General features: G+C 41.8%; 1 protein-coding gene across 1 annotated transcript in view; it reads left to right on the top strand.

The window, feature by feature from the left end:
• UNC5D (unc-5 netrin receptor D) overlaps positions 1 to 24,531 on the top strand; it is a 364,515-nt gene that overhangs the window by 228,688 nt on the left and 111,296 nt on the right. The window lies entirely within an intron of this gene.

The raw sequence follows: 24,531 nt of genomic DNA, 5'->3' as shown, positions 1-24,531 counted from the left end.
ACCCTTCTCCTAGCATGGCTGCTTTTATTTTCCCCTGAACTTGAACTCTGTTGATATGCATATATTTATCACTTACTCTCAGCTCATTAGAGGATCCGTACTATAACAGTGTGTGGAGGGAGGGAAAGCCTTTTGTTCATTGTTCTCAAGTTGTATTGCACTGATGCTGGCATTGCCATACGGTTCAGGAGACAAGTAGTAAAGATTTACTCTTTTTCACGGCATCCGCCTTTCTAGCCGTGTAATTCATATTTTCGTGCTGAAGTGCCCTGTTTCTGCAGAGTAAAACACAGAACAAAACCCTTTGTTTCCTTTCCCATGCAACCACTCAAGTGATTCTCCTCAATGTAGCCTGTCTCCTCAGTTGCCCTTTTACTTTGGCTCCTTCTCTAGATGCTTGTTCTCTGTACTTCATACTCTCCACTCTTGTATTTCTTGAAACGCCTCTCTAAAAAGAAAACAAACAAACAAAAACCTGTATGGTTTTCCTGCTGCTGCACTTTGCAACCCCCATATTCTTTGTGTGCACTGAATATTTGCTTTTTTTGTATCTCGTCTGTGTTCTCTTTTACATTTCACCCTTTAGGTATAAATAATACCCAGTTAGAATATTCTGCTCTTTCGGGCTTTCTTCCTTCAGTTGCATCACGGTGCCTCTGCTAAGCCCCGCTGGCTTTAATAGAAGTCTTTATGAGTGCAAGAGAGTATCTGTATGGGACAAACTTTAGGATTGAGAGTAGGATTTTCAGTTCCCCTGCATCCATTTTTTTTAAAGTTAAGGGCAAAGTGTGTTTTAGATGCTACCAGACCAATATTATAGAATTCTAGAACTGGAAGGGACCTTGAGAGGTCATCGAGTCCAGTCCTCTGCCCTCACAGCAGGACCAAGCACCGTCTAGACTATAGGTTCCCAAACTGGAGGGGGGGGCTGAAGAAATTCCAGGGGGAGCGCCCCTGTCAATCCCCTCCCAAGAAAGAGCCCAGTACATCCGCCCGCTCAGGCTGGCTGGGGAAGACTTCAAAATGGCTGCCTTAAAAGGGCAATGCCTGCTCTGCTCTTAAAAGGCCAATTATTTGTTTGTTTGTTTGTTTATTTATTTATTTGTTTATTGCTGAACAAGATTTGCTGCTATTTTTTTGCGGGGGGGGGGGAGGATTTCTTAAAAATCAAAATGGGGGCATGATGCTGAAAGGTTTGGGAACCACTGCTCTAGACCCTAATAAATATTGTAGTATTTCATTTCCATTCTGTATCAATATGTGAAGCTGCAATTGTCAAAGGGGTCTTAGGGATTTGGGCACACCCGTGTGGCTGACTACCTTGGGCTTCTCAAATCTCAGTCTCCATTCCTATTTAAGATCAGAAAATGGTAAACTAGTCCCTTAGTTTGTAAATGCAAATGTAACCCACATTCTTGCAAAAATGCACTGTATTCTGCAATGCTCAGTACATTGCAGTCTTGCCCTTAAATGATATGAGGTTCATATCTGTGATTCTCACTACATGAAGCAACTTGAGGAGACTTCAGTATCCCCAGCACCAGGGTTACGGTCTGAGTTTGTATATTCTTGACAAAGGATCTTTTATCTCTCTGGTTCTGAAGGATTTAGTGAATGTGGGAGCGACTGCATTTCAGTGACAAACTCATTTACTTTCAAAGTAAAACAATGAAGGATGTGGACAGCTTGATTCTGTCATTGTGTGCAGCTCTGTATCAGCTAAGGTGGAACATCCGGAATCAATATGACTAATGGATTCTGGCTCCTAGTGATAGAGTCAGCAAACAGGATAAATTATCACATCCTCTCTGGTTCATTGATGGTAATTCCTTCTGACTGTCTGATCTGTGATAGCCATGATGTTCCATTTTGTGGCTGCTGTCAAGCCACGCCTGAGCCATGAGCAAGAAAACACTTGGTCAATATTCAGTTTATCAAGTTTCGGGTCATTTCTGTGTTTGTTTGTTTCATCTTATTACTTTTTCATTGAGCAAAATCTTTATTTCTTTGGGCTTAGGAGCAAAGAATGTGTTTAATGTTGGAGTGTGCAATGTTCCATTAGCTGTGCTTACGGGAAGGATCCCTTGATTGTTTGGCCTCCCTGTTGGATGCATAATCAACATTTATTTTAGCTATCTCATCAGGTGGCATTATATGGATTATAAAGGTATATTTACATCACAATCTAGTCAAGATCCACATGTATTTTTTGCATGTGACAGAGATTATCTATCTATCTATCTGATTTGTGTATCTGTCCGTGAGTCTGTCTGTGAGTCCATTTATTCAAGAATTCCTCCTAAACAGTAAGAGCTAGGACCACCAATTTTGGCAGGCAGCTTCGTCTTATCATAACTTAAAACAAGATCAGGTTTTGGTTGTGCCAAGAAAAATGGGATGTGCCCTGAATGTTATTGTTTTCCCTAATGTGGAAAGGTAGAGGTCTGAGTGAAGGGATGCTATGCTCACGACCCTCCCCAATCCCAGGTCAGGCCCAGGCATCACGGTAGGAGGCCTGCGTGCCCTATGCTGCCCTGGGGTGGGTCCTGGGCAATGCAGGGGAAATGTTCTAGTTTTTTTTGTTTATATATATATATATATATATATATATATATATATATATATATATATATATATAGGGCACACAGGCCTCCTACCTTGATATATATATGTTTTCTCCTTGGCTAGAGATATAACTCTAATGCACATATAGTACAACTGTGATTATCTTTTTACTATCTCTAAATACAACAGCAATACATTTAAACTACATTACTATATTAGTAATGATTGCCAGTAGTAGAAGGGCTGTCTTGTATGACAGTATTGTGTGAGTAACCCCTAAGTGCAACTATCAGCTAATAAATGCAGCACTTCTTCAAGCTGTATTTACTCACAAAAACAGGCCCAGTCATTTGCAGATAGATAGATGGATGGATGGGGTGCGTGGAGATAGATATGGGGGGGTGTATGGGGATAGATGGAGATAGATGCATGAATAGAGAGATGGGGGGATAGATAGATCGATATTTTCAACTATCTATTGATCTATCTATCTAATCAGTTCTGCAGTACACATATCTAGCAGTTCAAATAACTAGACAGTACACTAATCGGATGGCCATAGATATTTAATTATTTAGCGATGTCTCTTTCTTGCTCATGTTTTTGTAGTAAACCACTCTTAACATGATTTAAAATATTTTAAGCCACAAAAAAGTTTGTGTTATCGTAACGTATAGCAATAGGGTTGAATCCAGGTCAATAGTTTGGGAGCCCTCTAGGAAGCCCCCCTCCTCATCTTTTGTTATACTGTGTATATGGAACCAGATCCTTGTACAGTAAAACTCTGATAGTCCGGCATCCAACTGTTCGGCACTCCCGAGACTCCGGCATCAAAATGCCAAGTGCTCCTGACCAGCTGATTAAAAAGCCTGCCGCTCAGCACACATGCTGGCTGTAACCAGATGGAGCATAAGGTTGGGGAGAGGGAGGAGGAGTGGGATCCAGTTACAGTTTGGAGAAGAGCATTTTGCTTCAGGGAAGGGGAAAGGGGAGGAGAGGGGGCAGAGGATCAGGTTACAGCAGGGAGGAGACGGGAAGAGGAAGGGGGAGAGGAGAGGGAGGGAGATTGTGTCCTGGCCAGCTGTTAAGCCATGCAACTGTTACCGGATCTCCCGATTCTCTGGCAAATCTGATAATCCGGCACCACCTAGGTCCAAAAGGTGCCGGATTATCGGAAGTCTACTGTAACATGGTTATTTGAAACCCAACTGTGCCCATTCGGTTTCCTCTTATTCATAGAGTGTGTCTACACTGCACAGTCAGCCTCTTTCCAGATTTTAGACATAATCCTCCCTTTTTGTACATACGGAAAATTTCTGATGGGGGTGTGTGGAGGTGCTTTCAACCCAAGCTGTCATACCCAGCTCAGAATGTGGCTTACAACCATTTTCACTCAGGTTGTAAGTGTGATCATGCAAGCGAAAGAAATTAGGAGCTGATAACCCTCCAGTGCCTTTCCAAAATGACCCTTACAGGCACCCCTATAATGGACTGAGAAGAAGCCTGAGAACATGGGATAAGACCCCAACAATTAGAAATGAGTGTGGAAACAGCAAGGCCACAGTGACGTGGGTAGAACTTGGCAGTGATCAGCCCTGGGCTAATTAATCCTGCTGCGTAATGTTGTGTAGGGAGCCAGAGACCCGGCAATCCTCTATGTTAATAACACCATTGATGTGAAAATATTACACAGCCAATGTACTTTTCCATCATTTATACAGCTTAATTTTTCTGCAAGATGATTGAAATTCCACCAGTCACAGTTCTCTGCATTTCAAGTTATTGTCCTTCCCTGGTTCTTTCCCCTATGTCTAATAATTAAGATTTTAGAGCAGTTCAGGGTGTTTTAGTCATGCATCTTCTATCACTTGTACTGGAACATATGTGGCTCCAAGCTCTCATACATTGCTGCTGTTTAAAGAGCTAAATGCAAAGCTCATTGGACTCAATCGACTGCTCCCACCGACATCCCTGGGTTTTGGATCACAGCTCCTGTGTGCAAATCCGCTGCCACAAAATCCTTTTCATTGACATTTTTGGGAGTTCAATCAGGCCCTGGGTTAAAAATATGAACCTAGGGGAATCTTTAAATTCGGAAACAGTTTGGGCATGTCACCCATGTGAAGCAGGAGTAATTGTGGTATGGACCTATTGAAATCAATGGAGTTACTTCTCTACTGATTTAATGCTGCTTTAATCCCACTAACTTCAACGTAAATCCCTGATTTATGGGCCCATTGCATGGAAACTCCAAACTAAACATGAAGATTTTGTGATTTAACTTTTGAAAATTTCCTGCTCATATTTTACTTAAAAGTTCTACATTTTTGCTATCCAGCAACTAGAATTTGTACTCCTCTACTACAGGTTGAACCTTTCTAGTCCGGCACTCTCTAGTCCAGCAAGCTCCGTGGTCCGGCATGATGTTAGTTAGCTGGGTGTCCACTTACCATGGGTGTGGGCAAATTTTCTGCGGTTCCGTAAAGTTTGTCGACAGCCACAAGTCCTGGCTCTCGGTGTTCCGTGCTGTTATTTAACTCTAATTTACCCTCAAATGCCTTCTAACAGCCCACTAAGCCATGGAAGTGTTGGTCATTCTGCTAGACAATATTGACCTTCTGTGGTCCTGCAAATTCTGTTTCAACACCTGTCAGGTCCCAAGGGTTCGGGACCAGAGACGTTCAACTAGTAGTACAATTGTCCTATGATTTCCCTGCAGACTTAATGATGTGAGGAAAGGTTACAAGATTATTATCTAAGGAGTCAAATTCCAACTTAAATTGCATCTTGTGCAACACCACTGAACTTATTTGGGTTGCATGAGACATAAATTGGGGGCAAAGATTGGCTGTAATGTATTAAATGTGATTCTAAAACCCTTTCATTATAGATAACCAATCTCTCACATACAAATGTTTGAAAAGCCCATAACAGTCCAAGAGTGTCAGTGGTAAATTGCAAATCATTCCTCATTTTCTCTGAGTTTTGATGTTTTAAGAGTGCCTTTCTTGTGCTCAGATGTCCAACTCTATTACTGTTGAACATAAACTTTTGTTGATTTGAATGCCGCGCAGTGGTGGGCCGTACAGTACCATAAAATATCTTTGTCATTTAATTTTTTAAAAAGTTTTAAATGTGCCTTACAAGTGCCACTTTTTCAAATGTTTAACATGGGTTTTGACATTTTAATGGACTGTTGTAGATGTTCTAGAGAGTGTCTGCATAAACTCCAATGGTTTATTTACTGCTGTTGCTTTGAATGGAAATGTAAAATAATTTCTCTTCTGGGCAGTGCATATTCCATTGCGAACACATCAACAAAACATGAAATCTGCATAAAAATGCAAAAGTGGAAAGTGTCCCAAAAGAAGTGAGCGTACTTGCTGCATATTTTAGACCAAGCACTGTATTTATGGGGCCTGGAGACACACTGTAAAACACATTATGGCAGGATAACCATATTGTAATAAAACAATGTGGTGCTTGCAAAAAAAGGATTGTGAATTATAGTCTTCATTGAACTTTGTTTTCCAGTTAGAGAAAACAGTGTGATTACTAAATGTGAACAGCAAGCCTTTAAGATGCTTAGTTATAGATCTTGGGTCTTGTGTGTCTGGAATATTAATATTTGTTTTACTTTCACGATATGTTAGTTACAAATACAAAAAGTGCGTTTCATTTTTCACCCGAGACCTACTTTCAGGAATGAACTTAGTGTGCAAAGGGTCTCAGGGATTATTTATATCAGCGAGAGCAGATGTCAAATGAGTATCAACTGGACGAATGTTCTCGTGTACCTTGCCAAATGTGAATATTTTTTATTTAAATAAATGAACCATTATAAAATGAGTATGTGACTTTGGAACCCCCTTTCTCCCCCCCTCCCCCCCATACACACATGCTTATGTCCAGTGGGTAAAGCACTATCATACGAACACTTGAACAGTCATGATTCTTTGTTTCTAGATTGATGTGTCAGTAGTCTGTGGCTGATTTATTTTTTTATTCTATTTGATAGCTCATAAAATAATGTATCATTCTCGGTTCACTAGAGCAGCTCCTTCAATCTGAGTGGCAGCTCTTGATTTTTTCAGGAAGGAGTTTTCCAAAAGGAATGTACACCATTAATTCAGCTAACTCTTTGCTACTTAACAAATTACTATACAGGTTGTACCTCTCCGGTATGGCCACATCTGTGGTCCAGCATGGTTTTAGCTAGCCAGATGTCCACTTATCACGGGTGTGGCCAAGTTTTCCAAAGTCCCATAAAGTTTGTTGGCAGCCACCAGTCCTGGCTCTGTGTTCTGTGCTGTTATCTAGCTCTAATTTACCTCCAAAATGTCTTCCACAAGCCCAGTAAGCAGTGGAAGTGTTGGTAATGCAGCTAGACACTATTGACCTCTTGTGGTTCAGCTCCGGTCAGGTCCAAAGATCTGGATTAGAGAGAATCAATCGAGACGGCTACCCAAGAAATGGAAGAAATGGAAATGATCAGTCCACCTACCACCATATGTACTGCATTAAAGGCTCCATGTTGATCATAACAGAAGTTACTAGGCTAATCAAACTGACACATCGCAAGCGTGGGCAAAAACTGTCTAGCACTGAAAGATCTATTTGAGTCCTTGCTGAATTTAGCAACATCAACTTAGCCCTTCCTTTAAGCCACATCCTTTTACCCACTTTCCATACACCCTTTTGAATGGTAACCCAGCGACCTTGAAGCAGGAATTCTACTGTACCAAATCAGTGCTGCAGCTTAATCACTCAGTTTGATTATTTTGCTAAGTCTTGCTGTAATGTTGTTTGATTCCCCATGCGCGCAGGCCACTGCGTGTCTTCAGCTACTTTTAAGAATTACTTCATTTTTTTTTGTGTGTGTGTGGTGTTGAATATGCAATCTATAGCTGTTGTGGATAATTTACAGTGTACTCATCATGGGCTGGTTGAGTTAAGGATACAGTAGTCTTCATTTAACAACATGTGGCCCCCTCAGGTGTGTCTAAACGACAAGGTTTTTTGGAAAACTGTAGCCTTTTTTTGAAAAAAAAACTTCCCCTGCATCTAGACTGCCGCCGTGTTTTCGAAATTAAATCGGAATAACGCTGCGGGGTTTTTTTCAACCACGGTAAACCTCATTTTACGAGGACAAATGCCTTATTTCAAAAATGCTCTTTCAAAAAAAAGGCGTTCTTGAACGCCAAGAGGGCTTTTTCAAAAGAGAGCATCCAGACGGCCTGGGTGCTCTGTTTCGAAAATGTGGCTTGCTTTTTTGGTTGCAGTCTAGATGCTCTCTTTCGAAAGAGGCTTGTAGTCTAGACGTTCCCCTCTTTACCTGTAAGATATTTACTAAACTAAAACTACTGGGTTAATCTTCATAAATGAGATGTCTGCATTTACAGAGATGTCCATGGCAACAAAAAAAAAAAAACCACACCACACTGGGTTTTTATTTATTTTACATATTGTTTCATCTTCGGTACATTCCTTGCACTTCATCACCTGTATCCTTTGAAAGCAGTGTCTGCATCGGTCCTCTCTTTCTCTTCTTTTTCCTGCCTAAAGTTCTTCATCTTTAATACCCTGAGCATATTTTAGTCAGCCTAGATCATGGATTAGGTATTACAACAGCAGACACAGTACAGAGCCTGGAGTAATACTCTGTAGAGGTTGAAACAAAGAACAGGTTTCAAAGGCGAATGTCTTCTGATAATCAGTGCTTGTCGAAGCTTTTAAAATAAGATTTCTCAATATAATGAAATAAAAAGGCTGAGATTTCATAGTGAGGCAGCATAATTGGAGACTGATTGACACAAGGAGATGCATTTGCATAGAAATAGTTGGCTTTCAAAATGTAACAAAGAGGATTTTGTTTATTTAAACAGTACCCGAGTCAGGGTAGCGCAGGCTGGGATACAGATTATTTAGCATGTAGTGGGGCAGTGTTAGTGAATGGTCAGTTGATTTTTTTTTTTTTTTTTTTTTTTAGTTATGATCCCTGACTCATCTTCATTTTCCAGGGATTTATCGAGGAACTAGTTCCCATCACGCTGGGCTGCCACAGCTGTGAAATAGTGCACTGCTCATATTTTGGTTTCATTTGTTTCAAGGACAGTCCTTAGGGATGTGATGATAATGACGGTTGGTCATTTCCCTGCTATGAAATATTCTCGATATACCATAATCCAATGGGTCACTTTGAACAGCCAGATATTCTGCATGAGTCTGATTCTCTCTCTCTCTCACACACACACACACACACACACACACACACACACACACACACACACACACGGAAGCGATTGCAAGCTCTTGATTTTTTTGGGGGGGATTGGTTGGTTGTAGTAAAACGTTAACGAGCTTAACCCTTCATTAAAATCAATGGGGCTCTGCCACGTCTCGCCCTTGTGGATCAGGTCTTGAGTAATATATAGGCTGGGATTTTGTATTTATAATCACGTGTTCAGGAGAATAAGGGTCTTTTAGCATCCCAATAAGTCCAAAGACCACTCCCTCTTCATCTTCGGTGCGTCACTGGAGAAAGAATCTCTATTGTTGGCTTAGCATTGTAACGGTCCTTGCTGATGTTCTCAGTTGAGGCAGACAAGATTGGGACCTGAGTTCAGACTCACTAAATCAAACTCAGAAGGTGCCCCCATCAGTGGCTGGTACTCCTGCTTTGGCATTTTGCTCCCATCAGTCTCCTACAATGAGGACATCACCAAATTCGGCTTACGGAAAGTCAACTCCAGCTAGATAGTTCATATTTTAAGTCGAGGTGCCAGGTCTAGTGTACGCCTGGCCTGAGGGCCTGCCCACAAAAGAGCATACAATTCTTCTCTGACAGAACAGTTCTGTTCAGTGAGTGTCAATTTTTTACTTAAAGTGATAGGATGGTTTCCTTACTCCCCCGTTTAGCATCAGCACCAGACCTAAACGGGTGTCTGATGCAACAGTCTGCAGCCCAAATGGTTTTGTCAAAATCCTGACTGCCCAAAACAGGTTTGCCTGACAAGATTATCTTTGACTCACGAGATCTTTCTGACAGTCTTGTCACCTGATTTTGTTTGGCTCTGTCTTTTTATACACATTTGCAGTAGCAGATGCACCCTCACTAAAAGTGGGTCTGACCCATGAAAGCTCATCACCTATTTTTACCATCTCGTTAGTCTTTAATGTGCTACATAGTTTTTCCTTTTGTTTTAGCAAGATCAGACTAACACGGCTACCTCTCTAGTACTATGAAATGATGTACAAATTGGTGGTAATAATTAGCTAAGTGTATAAGAGACTCTATGCTTTTTTTTTTAGCCATCCAGCCAGGACTGGATTACCCAATAGGCAGACTACGCATGTGCTTAGGGCACCAGCAAAGCAGGGGCACCAAATATATATATATATATATTTTACGGTATAGTATTGTTTTTATTTTGAATTACATATGGGGGGCACCATAATCTTTTCAGTGCGTAGGGCCTCTACAGGTCTTAATCCGGCCCTGCATCCAGCCAACAGAGAGGGAATCATAGAATACTAGGACTGGAAGGGACCTCGAGAGGTCATCGAGTTCAGTCCCCTGCCCTCATGGCAGGACCAAATACTGTCTAGATCATCCCTGACAGACATTTTTCTAACCTACTCTTAAGTATCTCCAGAGATGGGGATTCTACAACCTTCTTGGGCAATTTATTCCAGTGTTTGACCACCCTGACAGTTAGGAACTTTTTCCTAATGTCCAACCTAAACCTCCCTTGCTGCAGTTTAAGCCCCTTGCTTCTTGTTCCATCCTCAGAGGCCAAGATGAACAAGTTTTCTATCTCCTCCTTATGACACCTTTTTAGATACCTGAAAAGCATTAACTGCTTTACAAGCATATTGTCAATATGGTCCCCTGTTAACCTCAAGTGGGAAGAATCGGAGACTATAACTCAGAATCACTTCTATGGCTGCCACTAGTCTGAACCAGATTATTCACAGCACTTTGTTCGCCTACTTGGTCAAACTCAGGGGGTTGTGGTATCTAGCCTCCCCACAGAGCTCTGGTACAATGCTACTTACCAGCCCTTTTGTGCTTAGGTCATCAGTCTTATTTCCTACCAGCTGTTTTTCTGCTTTTGTACATTACGACTGGATACATCTTAGGCTCTCCCAAGATGTCCGTCATTTGAAACAGGCTTATATGTTCCCGCATGCGAGAGAGAGAGCTATATTCCCGATTCTGTGCAAGCAAATGAACATTATGCCTGCTTCCCTGCCATAGAGAGCACATTTCTTCTTCTGCATTTTGACTCACTCTAAGCAAGTCGGTACACAAAGGAGCCGTAAAGGTCACAAAACAGAAATGCTGAAGCAAAACACATTCCTGCTTAATGGGATTTGCTAAAATGAGAGCGAGCACCTGGCAGTTCCAGTGTGGTTAGATAGCTCCTGTCATGGCCATATAGATTCCATTTTTTTTCTTGACCTGCATTGACCGAGACATATCGGTTTGATGTTATTCTTTTCATTAGTGTTCTTAATTCTGAGTACTTAAGTGTAAGAAAATGCCATTTAGTCCTGAAAGGTTATAAATAAAAAGAAGCTATCAGGAATTCGGTGAAGTCATCCTGGAAGGATTTACAGCAGATTTCCCTGTGTGCGTATTTGGAAGGGAAACACTGTTAAGGACATAGCCCCAAGCTCTTCTTCTGGTCAGAGACATGGGGAGACAGCGGAATTGTTAATTTGTGTTGCTGTAGCACCCAGAAGCCACAGCCCCACTTGGCCTGTGACTCAGTCCCTGAAACTTGAGGTTTAGGCCATCAAGACATGGGGCCATTTGACAGTTCCAGCTGACATGTAACAGGTTAACTCTGGTTTTGACTATCAGAGGTTAACCGTGTTAGTCTGAATCTGCAAAAGCGATGAGAAGTCCTGTGGCACCTTATAGCCTAACAGATGTATTGGAGCATAAGCTTTCATGGGCAAAGATCCACTTCATCACCTCCACATAAGCTGCTAGAAGTGTGCCTCATCCTCCCTGACTGAATTGACCTCGTTATCTCTAGCCTTACTCGCGACTGATACTCTTTCCTTATACCTGTATATCGATACCTGCCTCTGGAATTTCCACTACATGCATCTAACAAAGTGGGTCTTTGCCCACAAAAGCTTATGCTCCAATACATCTGTTAGTCTATAAGGTGCCACAGGACTCCTCATCTGTTTTTGAAGAGCATCTCACCTTTTTGCATGGGGACCTCTGTTGATATCCCTTGGGATGGCTTTCCAGCCTGTTTTGAACACCCACGCTTCAGGACTGAGAGCATACACAGACCTCTGCCACTTGAGTGAAAGGATTCAGTCCACTAGCGGGTAGAAGCAGTAGGCTATTATCCTCTGAGCATTCTCTGAAGGAAGACCGCCCCTTGCACATGTGGTGCTGCCACTTGATCAGCAACTTGGACTTAGAAGCCAAGATGGTCACTGCTCTTACTGATTGAGCTCAACCGTGTTCTTGAGATGATTTTTGGCAGGGGCTTCTGGTCATTCAGCTTCTCTTCTGGTTAACTACTCAAATGGCATTGGCCGGGGGAATATTTCCCTTAGTCATGTCAGTCAAGGAAAGTAAGGCCAGTCTGAGAGCAACAGAGTTGCAAAGCGGGGTGAGGTTGGGCTGTTGCTTTACATTTCTCTAGTGCTTTACATTTAGAGAGTGTTTTGCAAATGTTCCCATTTTATGGACAGGCAAACTGAGGCAGAGAGGAGACGGCTACAGAGAGAGTCTGTCTCCAAGCAGGGCTTAGAATTTGGGGATTCTTTGTCAGGCATGTACTACACCGTCGCAATCAGAACAAACGGTGAGGGGAGGTCCATGAGTAACCACAACAGAGGGAGAAATGCAACATACTCCTGTGAATCTCTTTTATGCTCCAGGCCGGATCTGGCCGAGGATATGAAAACAGGGTAAACCCATCACTTGAGCGGGCATTGCTTGCAATAAGTCAGGCTGCATTGGCCGTTTCTGATCCGTTCATGGGGGAGCCCATTTTGCTAAATTGGCCGCTCACTGCAGTTGCAGGAACAGCCGGTTTCCCTACAGCTGTGACTAATACTCTCGTTTGGACTGAGAAAAGTCCGAGGAAGAGTGCTGCATGCCCTTGGCGGAGGGTAGTTCCACTTCCACTGCATTTTAATGCAGGCTTGAAGGTCAGAAGTTGGCAGATGCCATGATAAAGTGTCACCAGTGTGCTCCTAATGGCTGCTACCGCTTGGCCTGTTCGATGCCTGGGTTGTTATTTACTCTTCATCTTCCTCTGTCTCTTGATTTTTGTGACTCCGGTGCGGCTTAGTCCTGAAGGCGGCTCTCTTTTCAGCGTAATTGTTTGCAGCTTCTCTTCCATCCCTTTCTCCCTGCATTTCCTGACAATCTCTCAAATGTGGAGCCTGCATCCCGTCCCTTTTCTCCCTTTTCACACACTTATTCCTTTGCTTCAGCGCCTACCATGGCCCACGTCCAGAACTGTCTGTTGTCACTTCTCATGTCGCTTGTCACCATCCTAAACTTACAGGGCTGCAAGTGCATCTAGCTCTTTAAGGCTTTGATACAGCAGGGGTAACTGCTGTCATAGGCATGTGCAGCACATTTCATTAAGGTGTGCACCCAAAGAATTTTTTTTAAATGTACTCTTTAACCCCCATTAGCCACACCCTCTGACCCCCATTAGCCACACCCCCTGACGCCCTTAGAAGAGATTTAGGGGCAAATTAGAGCTGAATAACAGCACCGAACACTAAAAGCCAGGACTGGTGGCTGTAAACAAACTTGAGGGGACCACGGGAAACTTGGCCACACCCATGCTAAGTAGACATCTATCTAACTAAAATCATGCCACCAGACCATGCATGTTTCCAGACCAGATAATACCAGGCTAGAGTGGTTCAACCTGCACATACATCAAGGTAAAAATTACCTGTGCCTTCACCGCAGGAAGATTTTACATTGATAGCAACATCTGTGGCCAGGCATGATTTTAGTGACCCGGGTGTTTACGTATCATGGGTTTGGCCAAATTTCCCATGGTCCCATATAGTTTTACAGCCACCAGCCCTGGCTCTGTGTTCTGTGCTGTTTACCCTTCAATGTCCTCTACCAGCAAGCAGTGGAAGTGCTGCTAAGGCTGCCAGACAATATCGACCTCCCATGGTCTAGCAAATACTCTGGTTCGGCACCGGTCTGGTCCCGAGGGTGCCGGGCTAGAGAGGTTCAACCTGTACTCTACACTGCTCTCCCTTCATGGAATCACTTATTTTGTGTCTGTGCCAGTGGGTCAGGACCATATAGGGATACATTAGAATATTCAGCAATAAGGATGCATCCTGGCAAATATGGCCAATAAATATCCACTAATTTCAAAACCATTGTGGCTTTTCTACCTGTCTGAGAACTTTAATTCCAATCAGTGTTTGAGTGGGGAAATCGTATTTCCCCCCCATTTAGCCCAATACATTGCAATTGTAGGGCTGAAATTGGCTAGAGACACAGATCAGTTTAAGGAAGAACAGACGACTTTCCCTGTAGAATCAGCTTTTTGCTGCTGCACTTTGTCAGCTGGAAGAAAGACGTCTTAGGTATTTGGGGCAACTTTTTCCTTTGTTTGGGGCACTCTGCTACTACTCAGTGAGACTGCAACAGGTCAGTAGATTCCAGGAAGTGAGAGAATATGAATGATCACCTGTTGGGGATTAAACCTGAAATGCATCCACTTTTCTGCAAGGATCTGGAGAGATTGAACAATGGAATGTGTAGCATGCACAAATAGCTTCTCAGGGCGTGGTAACTCAGGATATAACGTGTGTATATTAGAGAGGTCTTCATTAGTAATGCTAACCCCTTTCCGTTTGGTTTGGATCAGCATTTTAAAGCTGGCTAGATGATTTGGACACTCATGTCCCATTCATTTAAGCGTATTTATTTAGGGTAAAATCTTGGCTTCATTCCAATCACCATCAGAACTTCCATTTGGTTTCAGTGGGGTTAGGATTTCATCTGTGCGGCTTGATTCTAAAATGTGTCCAGCACCTTCTCTTGCTCTTGAATTTAAGTGAAGTTGAAGGCGCTCAGCGTTTTTCTGGATTAGGTCTGTAAAATCTATCTTTTAAAAAGTGCTTGTGATAAAATCGAGGTTAGTCTGGTTTCAGATTATGCTTTTTATCTTCCTATTCAGAGGCAGGATGGACTTGATGTATTTTAATAAACTAAACCAGCAGTATTTCTGTCCCAAGGGGTTTAATCGATCATTTAATTCATTGTTCAATTAAGCAATATTAAGAGCATTTGGACCCACGGTAACTTATGTGTCTCCTAATGCAAGAGAAGAAGGGGAAATCAAAATACAATACTTGCTAAATTGTCACTGCAGAATGAACTCTCACTGTAACTGGAATCCTGTTTTCTGCCTTTAAGAGCATTAAAACATCTAGGGATTATTGAGCCAAATTCTGCTATGTTACACCATCATCAGTGCATAGAGAAAGTCTGTCAGGGGAAGAGATGCTACCACAGAGGGAAATCTGATGCTTTTGTTCTGCAAGGCAAAATGACATTCCATGATATCTCATCTTCTAAAAGGAGAGAGTGAAAAAGACCCAATCAAATATAACACAACCCTATGTGAGTGTGATAAAGCGGCATGCTCCCACACCGCTTCTGAAATTTCATTAGGAGAAAAAAAAGACTCACAACCAAGGGGTTTCATTTAATGGGACACCATAGGTTTACTCTGATGTGTGTTAAGGATGAGAAGGCACCAGAATTGTGGGTTTTCAAAGAGAGTGGTCACTGAGATCAGCAAGAAGACCTGTTTGCCATCTTTTGGAAGGAGAATCCAGATGGTCCCTTGCATGGGCTGATAATTAACTTCTGTAAATATTAATGCTACAAACTTGAAACCCATCAGCAGGACACTGACCAGTGAGCATGGTGTGATCAACAGTGAGTCTTGTTTTGTGAAGGTCTTTGAGTAGGCAGGCTTTCATGTCCTTCAGTAACAACACACAGAGTGTGTTTACTCAGTGCTAGCTATAAACAAAGGGTGTTATAATAACACAACCGAATGGTTTTGAGCATACAAGCCAGCAACTTTCAAAGTCATCAGAGATGTGGTGTCACTTTTGGAGCAACGGGGGCAGAGCGGCCGCTGCGGAACACTGGTTGTAAGGCAGCCCAGCTTACAAAACCCATCTCATTTTATTTGTCTCACTTCTGAAGTGGCAATCATTATCATTTTCTGCCTCGCTGCAGAGAGATGGAGAATAATAATAATAATAATAATAATAATAAAGAACTTGGTTTGTAATGGAAGAAACCTCTTACAACAAAATGTCCTTTACAATTACAGCGATTTGGAAGATATGTGTTAAACTTGGAAAAAAATTATTCAAACTCTCCAGTGTGGGAAAGCCAAGCAAGGACACTATGGCAGATAACTCTGGGAACTGAAACTTTTCCCTTTATTGGACTTGGCTGCTTTCTACTACAGATGCGTTTGTCATGTGAGGTCTAGCTGCATTTTTTGTTTGAAGTTACACATTTTATGCCTTTTGTTTCCCAATAGAAGAAGAGTTTTCCATTGTCCCTTCTACAAAGGTAATGTGGCTGTATGTTCCTAGTAGACAATTGGGAATAAGCTTAATAAAAATAAAGGTAAAACTAAAACATCGTAGCGTTACAGGTTTAGAGAGATTTTTCCCCCAAACATAAATCCCTGTCTATTTAAATAACAAAGGGGATGTTGCACACAAAAACAGTAAGTTATTCTAGCAACAAATCTGAAACTCACACTCACTTAATATGCATCTGCACACACATCCTAAATGTAACTCATTTGTTAACCAATAATTGTATCTCTTCAGTTCTAGATATAGTGCTTGAGTTCAAATACCTATTCCCAGTGTGCACAGGAGAAAGATTCATTAGTGAATCTTAATGATGATTCCATCAGTAAGTTCTTACCGGCAGTATTTTATAAACAAAAACTGTAATATTTGAAGATGACTGTTTTCCAAAGTGGAATTGTATCAGGCACTGTAACAGTTAAGCCATAACTCTGAGAACAATACATTCATAGTCCCTTGTGCTATTATATTCACTGCAGAAGTATTGAAGTTGCTGTTGTAATCAAGAATAGGGGCCCACACAAACAACCAAAAGGAAGTAATTTATCGCCTATGGTCCTAGTACATTTATCATGATGCTACAGAGTGCTAGAGTTAACAATCCTGTTTCTCATCTGCAGGTATATCTAGGTCAACCATCTGAATAAATATTACTTGTTAATGAACTTCTGGGCTTCATAAGAAAACTTTACAAAAGATTGCTGGGATTTTAAAAACCAGTAGAATCAACTAAACATGTGAATTAAGTAGTTAAAATTCTCCTAGTCTTACTTTATGAAAACTGAATACATTGAAAGACAAATGTTGACAAGCGTAGAAGCCTCCTTCCACTGAGAACAATAGCGGAATGAGGCAGTGTTACCCAATGGTTAGCACCCAGGACTTAGACTCTGGAGACTTGAGTTCTGCTCTTGGCAATACAACTAGTTTGGTAGGCAAGTCACTAAACTTTTCTATGCCTCAGTTTCCCCAGAGGCAACATGAGTATAATGTCATTCATCTTCATCGTAGAGCATTCTGTACAGGTAACGGTAGTATTGTTAAAGCCCATTGATATGAACATGCAGCAATACATCTCAATCTCAAGACTTAAACCTATGACTGTTATGTTTAAAGTCAGGGGAAAATGGCCAATACCTACCCTGCTTTGTTAGAGTAACTTTAAATATTAAATTGGATCCACCTCTTACTGCTTTAAATATTATTTGTCTCCCGGTCCATCCAGTTCTTAACGCTATTGGATGACCCAGAAAATGGGCATGCTTTTTTGCTGCTTTGCACTTTTTGTACTGTTTAAAATGTATGAAATATGGGTGTATAATACTAATTAATCAGAATGGCTTATAGAAGTCTAACGATGACACTAGCTGCAAGGAAAGGGGAATCCAAAGTAGAATTTTGTACCATGCTAAGAGTTTCCACTTTGTGGATGATAGTGTGACAATGCCTTTTTATTTTTCTAATACATTCCAGTAGTTTCCTGTATAAACACATCTTCATATTTCTAAGGACACACAAGCAATATCTATTTAAGCTGTTGAAGTGATGGATTTTAAAATAGAAAATTTATCCGCTAGTCTCCCTATTTTCTAGCAAAATTGCAAAAAAAAAAAAAAGTTCCATGAAAAGGGTCCTTATCTTCAAATCTTCAGTGGATACCTCATGATACCATCTACATGTTTTGTTAGTCTTTAAGGTGCTGCTAGACTATTCATTGTTTACGTTTTTCCAGTTACAGACTAACTTGGCTACCCCTCTGAAGCTTATTTTCAATGTTGACTTTGAAAACCTGCATGCTACCTAAATCATTAGAAGTTCTTGACCTATGAAATCAAGTTGATGCTTCTGGTAAAAAATTTGAGTTGACCAAACTCCTGTCTTTAGTTAATGACTTTTGTTTCCTTTTCCTCTTAAGCTTTTAATAGGATACGTCTAGACTACAGGCTTTTGTCAACAGAAGTTTTGTCGACAGTATCTAGACAACATCCAGTTCTGTAGACAAAGCAAGCTGTTTGTCGACATGACAGTGTGGACACAAAGGACAGTGTAAATGCAATAATGCCTTCTGTCAACAAAATTCTGTCAACAAAAGGCGTTATTCCTCGTAGAATGAGATTTACAGATGTCGACAAAACTGCTGAGTTCTGTTGACATTATGTCGACAGAACTCAGCGGCAGTGTAGATACAGGTATAGTTTTTTACTATACCTAGTTACAGGTATAGGCTAGACACACCCATAGGGTTAGAAATTTCTATTCATGTTGCATTTTGATAGCCTAACTATAGATGGAATGGGGATATTATCCTTGTGCGGCTTGAATGATATTTATGGACCTAAATGTGTCAGATGATGTCTTAGCACCTGATTCTGACGCCCCAGGAATGCATTGTAATTCCTTCAGTAGATACCAGAGCTACTTGGTAATAATTTATGAATACTGAATGTTGACCTACTTCCCAGCTTGTGTACACTGTGAATATGTTGGTTTAGTTTAATTGGGGGATAGTTACCAGGAAAGAATAAACAGGAAGGGAAACGGCAAAAAATAAGCTACCCTTTGGCAAAAATTTAGACCCTGTTCAGAGACAGTGGCTGAACCTTTGAAGATATGACCTCCGTGCGTGAGTCAGCTTATACAACTGGATTTGATCAGCCTGGTCAAGGCCTGGGAAGGAGATGACCATAATAAGTGTAATAGTTTTCAAAGGGAAACTGTCTGGAGATGAGGAAATTCTTTGGGGGAACCAGACTGAAACACAGGACTCACTGGGCTGTTTGAAGAAGGCTTCTGCTGCCTAGGTTACCTTTGGAGGGTAGGCATGCATGTTTTAAGATCCTTTTCATCTCCAAGCTTGGTTTCAACTGCAAAATAAACAATACCGTGGTGTAAATTTGGCCACCAGATGCAGCACTGTTCACAGACTCCCAAAGGACAGAACTGTAGGTGTAGGACATGTTGGGCCTTCTAAGTAAGCAGGGTTGATACATTGGGTGTTTCCCAGGGCCCAGTCTAACACCCTGAAGGCACATCTACACTTGCCACACGGTAAATCGATGTTCTGGCATTTGATTTAGTGGGTCTAACATAGACCCACTAAATCAAATGCTGAGGGTAGCTCCAGTTGGCGCCTATATTCCTCGCAGTCATGAGGAGTAAGGGAGGCTGACAGGAGCTTTTGCTCCCATCAGGCTCCTGCTGTGTGGACGCGACCAAGCTTGGCTTAAAATAAGTCAACTCCAGCTACCTATTGTAGTTAGCTGGAGTTGCGTACTTTAAGCCGACTTTCCAAGTCTAGTGTAGACCTGGCATCAGACTGTAAGACTCAGTAGAGGAAAGGGCCTGTGAATACATAAGTGTCTAATCTATGCAGAATAACTTCAATCTCACTCCTCTTTGCAGTATCTGAGCACTAGACTTGATAGCAATTGATTGGGCCTTTCTATTCCTTGAAAGAAAAAAGCTGCAGTGGGGAGTGGAGGAATCAGGAGGGTTTTGTTTTTGTTTCCCTTAATGCCACATTGTAATGTTTGATTGCAAGCCGATAAAAGGAAAGAATGTTGCAATCTTGTGGTGTGTAGCTTTTCATTTCAATTACTATCCGTGTTAGGTGTGATGATTTTCTTATCTCTGAGCGCTTTGTTGAAATGAGATGTTGCATGTCAGGACGGCAGTTGCACAACTCTGAAAAGTACGCACCCCAATAATCTTATCTAAAAAATGGGTTTTGTGCGTTGGTTGTATTTGTAATTCCCTTGTAAATGCCTGTGCATTGAAAACCAGCTGATGTCTAACATGTAGCATCATGGACAGGGTCTCTGGAGCCTGGAGTTATTTGTTTATCTTTCAAAGAATCCTGATTCACATTATCAAGAAATATACGATGAGTTTCCACTGCACACTTTTAAAATAAGGTCTGAGAATGGCTATCTAGCTGTCATGTACAGGTTATCCAACTAAAGAAATTCACCAAAAGAACCTCCTCTAATTTGCTCGCCTAGTCACTGGAGCTACCGCCAGGACATTTGGGGTTTCTGCTTCAGCCAGGTCATTTATTTTGTGCTCACCAGAAAATAATTAAAGTCAAATGATTCATGAGCATTGCCTTACTGGGAAAGGAACTATATAAACCCGCCTAATCATTTTTGGTTTTATTAGTGCTGTGTCATTGTGCGGCGTTTAAATGAAGGGAAGACCATGGAATTCTGATTCAAACGTGATCCTTCTTCCTGTAAAAGGAGAGGTGCCAATAAGTTGACTTTTTGCATTCAAATGTGATTGTCTCGAGACCCAACAGAACAGTGCACTAAGTGATTTAGTGAACACAGAAAGCCTCCATACCCTGAACATTGCAACTAAAGATGAGCTAACTGGTCACAATGTTTGAAATGATGAATGGCTGTCTTTTGTGATTTGCCTCCCACCCCTATTTCCAGTCCCTTTGGAATATAGGCAGTCCCCGGGTTACATGGATCAGACTTACATCGGATCCCTACTTACAAACGGGGTGAGGCAACCCCGCACTAGCTGCTTCCCCCCAGCAGACCAGGGAGACGTGAAGCTAGAGCCCTCCCCCCCCCCCCCCCTCCCAGCAGACCAGGGAGACGCGGAGCGGCTTTTCTCAGCAGACACCTCAGCATGAGAATAAAGGACTGAGGGAAGTGAGGCGTGGGAGAATAAAACTGAGCTCTGGAGAAATGTTTGGCTAGAGTTTCCCCTACAATATGTACCAGTTCCGACTTACATACAAATTCAACTTAACAAACCTACAGTCCCTATCTTGTACGTAACCCGGGGACTGCCTGTAGTCTGTGCGTGGATACATTTTGGTGTTGGATTTCAGCGCCTGTAATGCAGGATCTGTGATGGAGAGGTACAGGCAGCAATGATGTGATGTGCCAAAGCATCACCATCCTCTATCTTTGTTTTTAGAAATTGAAATAGATGGGACCAGTTAAAGAGGCATATAAAGAAAACTGCCTTTAAGAATGTCATTATCACACCAAACCATACATACTGCTCTACAGACAAGGTTCCTACACCACCTAGCAGAGGTTTAGACAAAATCCCATTCCCATTTCTATATTTATCCTCATATTTGATTTTTTGTAATAAAATTATACATTCAGTCTAAAGAAGGAAAAACACATTAATCAGAGCAGTAAGATGGCCCCATTATTAACCCATCCAGTAACAGTATCTGCTCTGAATGAACTCAGACAATGCAGTAGACTTAGCCAATCCCATTCTAGAGATTTATAATGAAGGTTAACACCATTTGATTGCATGGATGAAATGGAAATGTGCTCAGGAAAGAGAGCTGTGGATGGATTGGATGTAGCCTCTTTGTTTTTCTGAATCACTTCTAATAACTTATGTTAACGAGGCGCTTTTCATATCTTTGCTGGATTTTTATGTTAAAAGGAGACAAAATGAAATTGACAGAGCAATGGTGGGTCTCCTGCAAGGTCTGTCAATAAAACATCCGCTGGGCCTATGCTCACCCAGTGTAATTCTGCAGTTATCAGGGACTGAAGCCGGATCCTGATCCCCCTTTAGTACAAAAAGGTGGGGTGTTGGTGGGGGGTTGCAATCTTGCTCTATCCGCTTCAGAAACAGCCTAAATTTGGTGACCTTCATGAATGCTGCAAAAGGCCTCTATTTAGTAGGGTTTAGAGAGAGGCTGAAGGCAGAGTGGGTTCTCAGAGCAATGGTGTGGAGTAGAGTGGAAAAAAATATAGCTGCTGACGGGCTGGCCAGACTAATTGTGGAATGTTTCATTTTAATACGAGGTTAGGATTAGTTAAAAATGTTCTGACAATTTCTTTTTACAGAAAGTTCTGATTTCAGCTAAGTGGCTTGCTCATGGGAAGGGCTTGTTTTACTTGCTAATCTAATTTTTTTTTAATCAACTAGACAGAAACCCCCCCAAAATATCTGGAAACAAAGGTTTTCAGTTATTGGCAGTTTTCAGCCAACATTTTTTTGGTCTATTTTGGGGAGGGAAAAGAAGGGTGAAAATCAAAATTGTCCACAAGACAAAAATATATATCTTGCAAATGGCTCTTTTGGAGGCATTATGTTGTAATATTAGTTAATTGTTCTGGTGCCCAAAGCTCTGGTAGAATTGAAGCCTGTATTACTTAAATCAGACAAACTCACTGCACACGCTTACAGAGAAAGTATCGCTTGAAACAGCTTCATGATAATGTTGAGGGGCCTATAGTTGTTACAGGGAGGCAAGTACAATGAAGCGCGGGAGGGGACTGGCCTCCGAGACCCTTGGTCACTGACTTCGCGTAGACTTCGGCTGGTTTTACAATGAGAACTCTTATCGACTAACTTCATACCACTGAGTTGAAAGTTATTGCAGGGGGAGGTGGCTGTTATTTAAAAATGGATGATTGGTAAATCGAACCGTTGTTATTGACAAAGGTGTGAAATACACCTGGGCTATATCTACACTCGCGGCTTCTTGCACAAGTAATATGCAAATGAGGCTAAGCGTGGAATATTGCTGAGCCTCATTTGCATACCTAATGAGCTACCATTTTTTTCAGAAGAGGCTCTTGCGCAAGAAGGAACATCTACACTGCCCCTTCTTGTGCAAGAAAAACCCTCTTGTGCAATGCCATTACACCTATTACTTTTCAGGAGGAACGGTGTTGCGCAAGAGGGTTCTTGTGCAAGAAGGGGAAGTGTAGACGCTCCTTCTTGCGCAAGAGCCTCTTCTGAAAAAAAGGTGGCTCATTAGGTATGCAAATGAGGCTCAGCGATATTCCACGCTTAGCCTCATTTGCATATTACTTGCGCAAGAAGCCACGAGTGTAGACATAGCCCTGCTGTATAACATTATTTCTTGTTATTTTGTTCTCTGTGTGGTCTCTGACTTTGCATTTTGTTACTTTTTCCCCGTCCCCCACCTTTTGAATCATATTGGAAAAAAAAAAAAACCAACCCAGCAGTAAATAGCAGAGGATTCATGGTATTTAGCATTTACTAGACTGAGGACAAACTGGAGAAATGTTCTGAGGTAAATAAAATTAAGTTTAATAAGGACACATGCAAAGTGCTCCACTTAGGAAGGAACAATCCATTTCACACATACAGAATGGGAAGCGACTGTCTAGGAAGGAGTCCTGCAGAAAGGGATCTAGGGATTGTAGGGGACCACAAGCTAAATATGAGTCCACAGTGTGACACTGTTGTAAAAAAAGCAAAACTTGATTCTGGGAGGCATTAACAAGAGTGTTGTGAGCAAGACATGAGAAGTCATTCTTCCACTCTGCTCTGCACTGATTAGGCCTCAATTGGAGTATTGTGTCCAGTTCTGGGCACCACATTTCAAGAAAGATGTGGAAAAATTGGAGAAGGTCCAGAGAAGAGCAACAAAAATGATGAAAGGTTTAGAAAACATGAGCTGTGTGGGAAGGCTGAAGGAATTGGGCTTGTTTAGTTTGGAAAAGATAAAATTGAGAAGGGACATGATAGCAATTCTCAAGTATCTAAAAGGGTGTCACAGGGAGGAAGGGGGGGGGGGGGAATTGTTCTCCTTGGCCTCTGATGGCAGGACATGAAGCAATGGGCTTAAACTGCAGCAAGGGAGATTTAGGCTGGACATTAGGAAAAAGTGTCATAACTGTCAGCGTGGTGAAACACTGGAATCATGTGCCTAGGGAGGTTGTGGAATCTACATTACTGGAGATATTGAAGAGCAGGTTAGGCAGATTTCTATCAGGGATGATCTAGACGGTGCTTGGTCCTGCCGTGGAGGCAGGGGACTGAACCTGATGATCTCTCAAGGCCCCTTCCACTTTGAATGTTCTATGATTCACCAGGTGCAGATATTTTTAAAGTGGACACATTAAAGACAATTGCTCCTACAAAACAGTCAGTGCGTTTTGGTGCCCTTTATCACCAGATCTCTAGCTTTGATTCCCTGCAATGAATACAAAGCTAAAGGCAATGTTACAGTTTATATAAAGTTGCTTTTAACTACAGTTCCATCTGGGATTGTGTGTGTGTGTGTGTGTGTGTGTGTGCGCGCGAGTGTGAGATTTGAAACCAAAAATGGGGGGAGGCATTGTAAACAGGGACCTAACAAGTGGATGAAAAGTGGATGAACCAGAAGTTTGGTGATGTCGTTAATGGACCCTTTCATCCCTAGGTCAGCAATTTTAACATTTGGCCAGTCCTGAGTAGAGACTAATTTATCTGCAGGGTTTTCCCTGATCAGTGTCTTCTGTGAAACTGTTGTGTGGTCTTCGTGCTAGTTGGGCTACCAAGGCTTTCGTGCCTATAATGAAAAGA

Source organism: Pelodiscus sinensis, chromosome 28 (assembly GCF_052426305.1).
Source record: "Pelodiscus sinensis isolate ZL-2025 chromosome 28, ASM5242630v1, whole genome shotgun sequence".
NCBI lineage: Eukaryota > Metazoa > Chordata > Testudines > Trionychidae > Pelodiscus > Pelodiscus sinensis.
The sequence above is the reverse complement of the archived record's forward strand: the minus strand, read 5'-3'. Positions and strand labels throughout refer to the sequence as shown.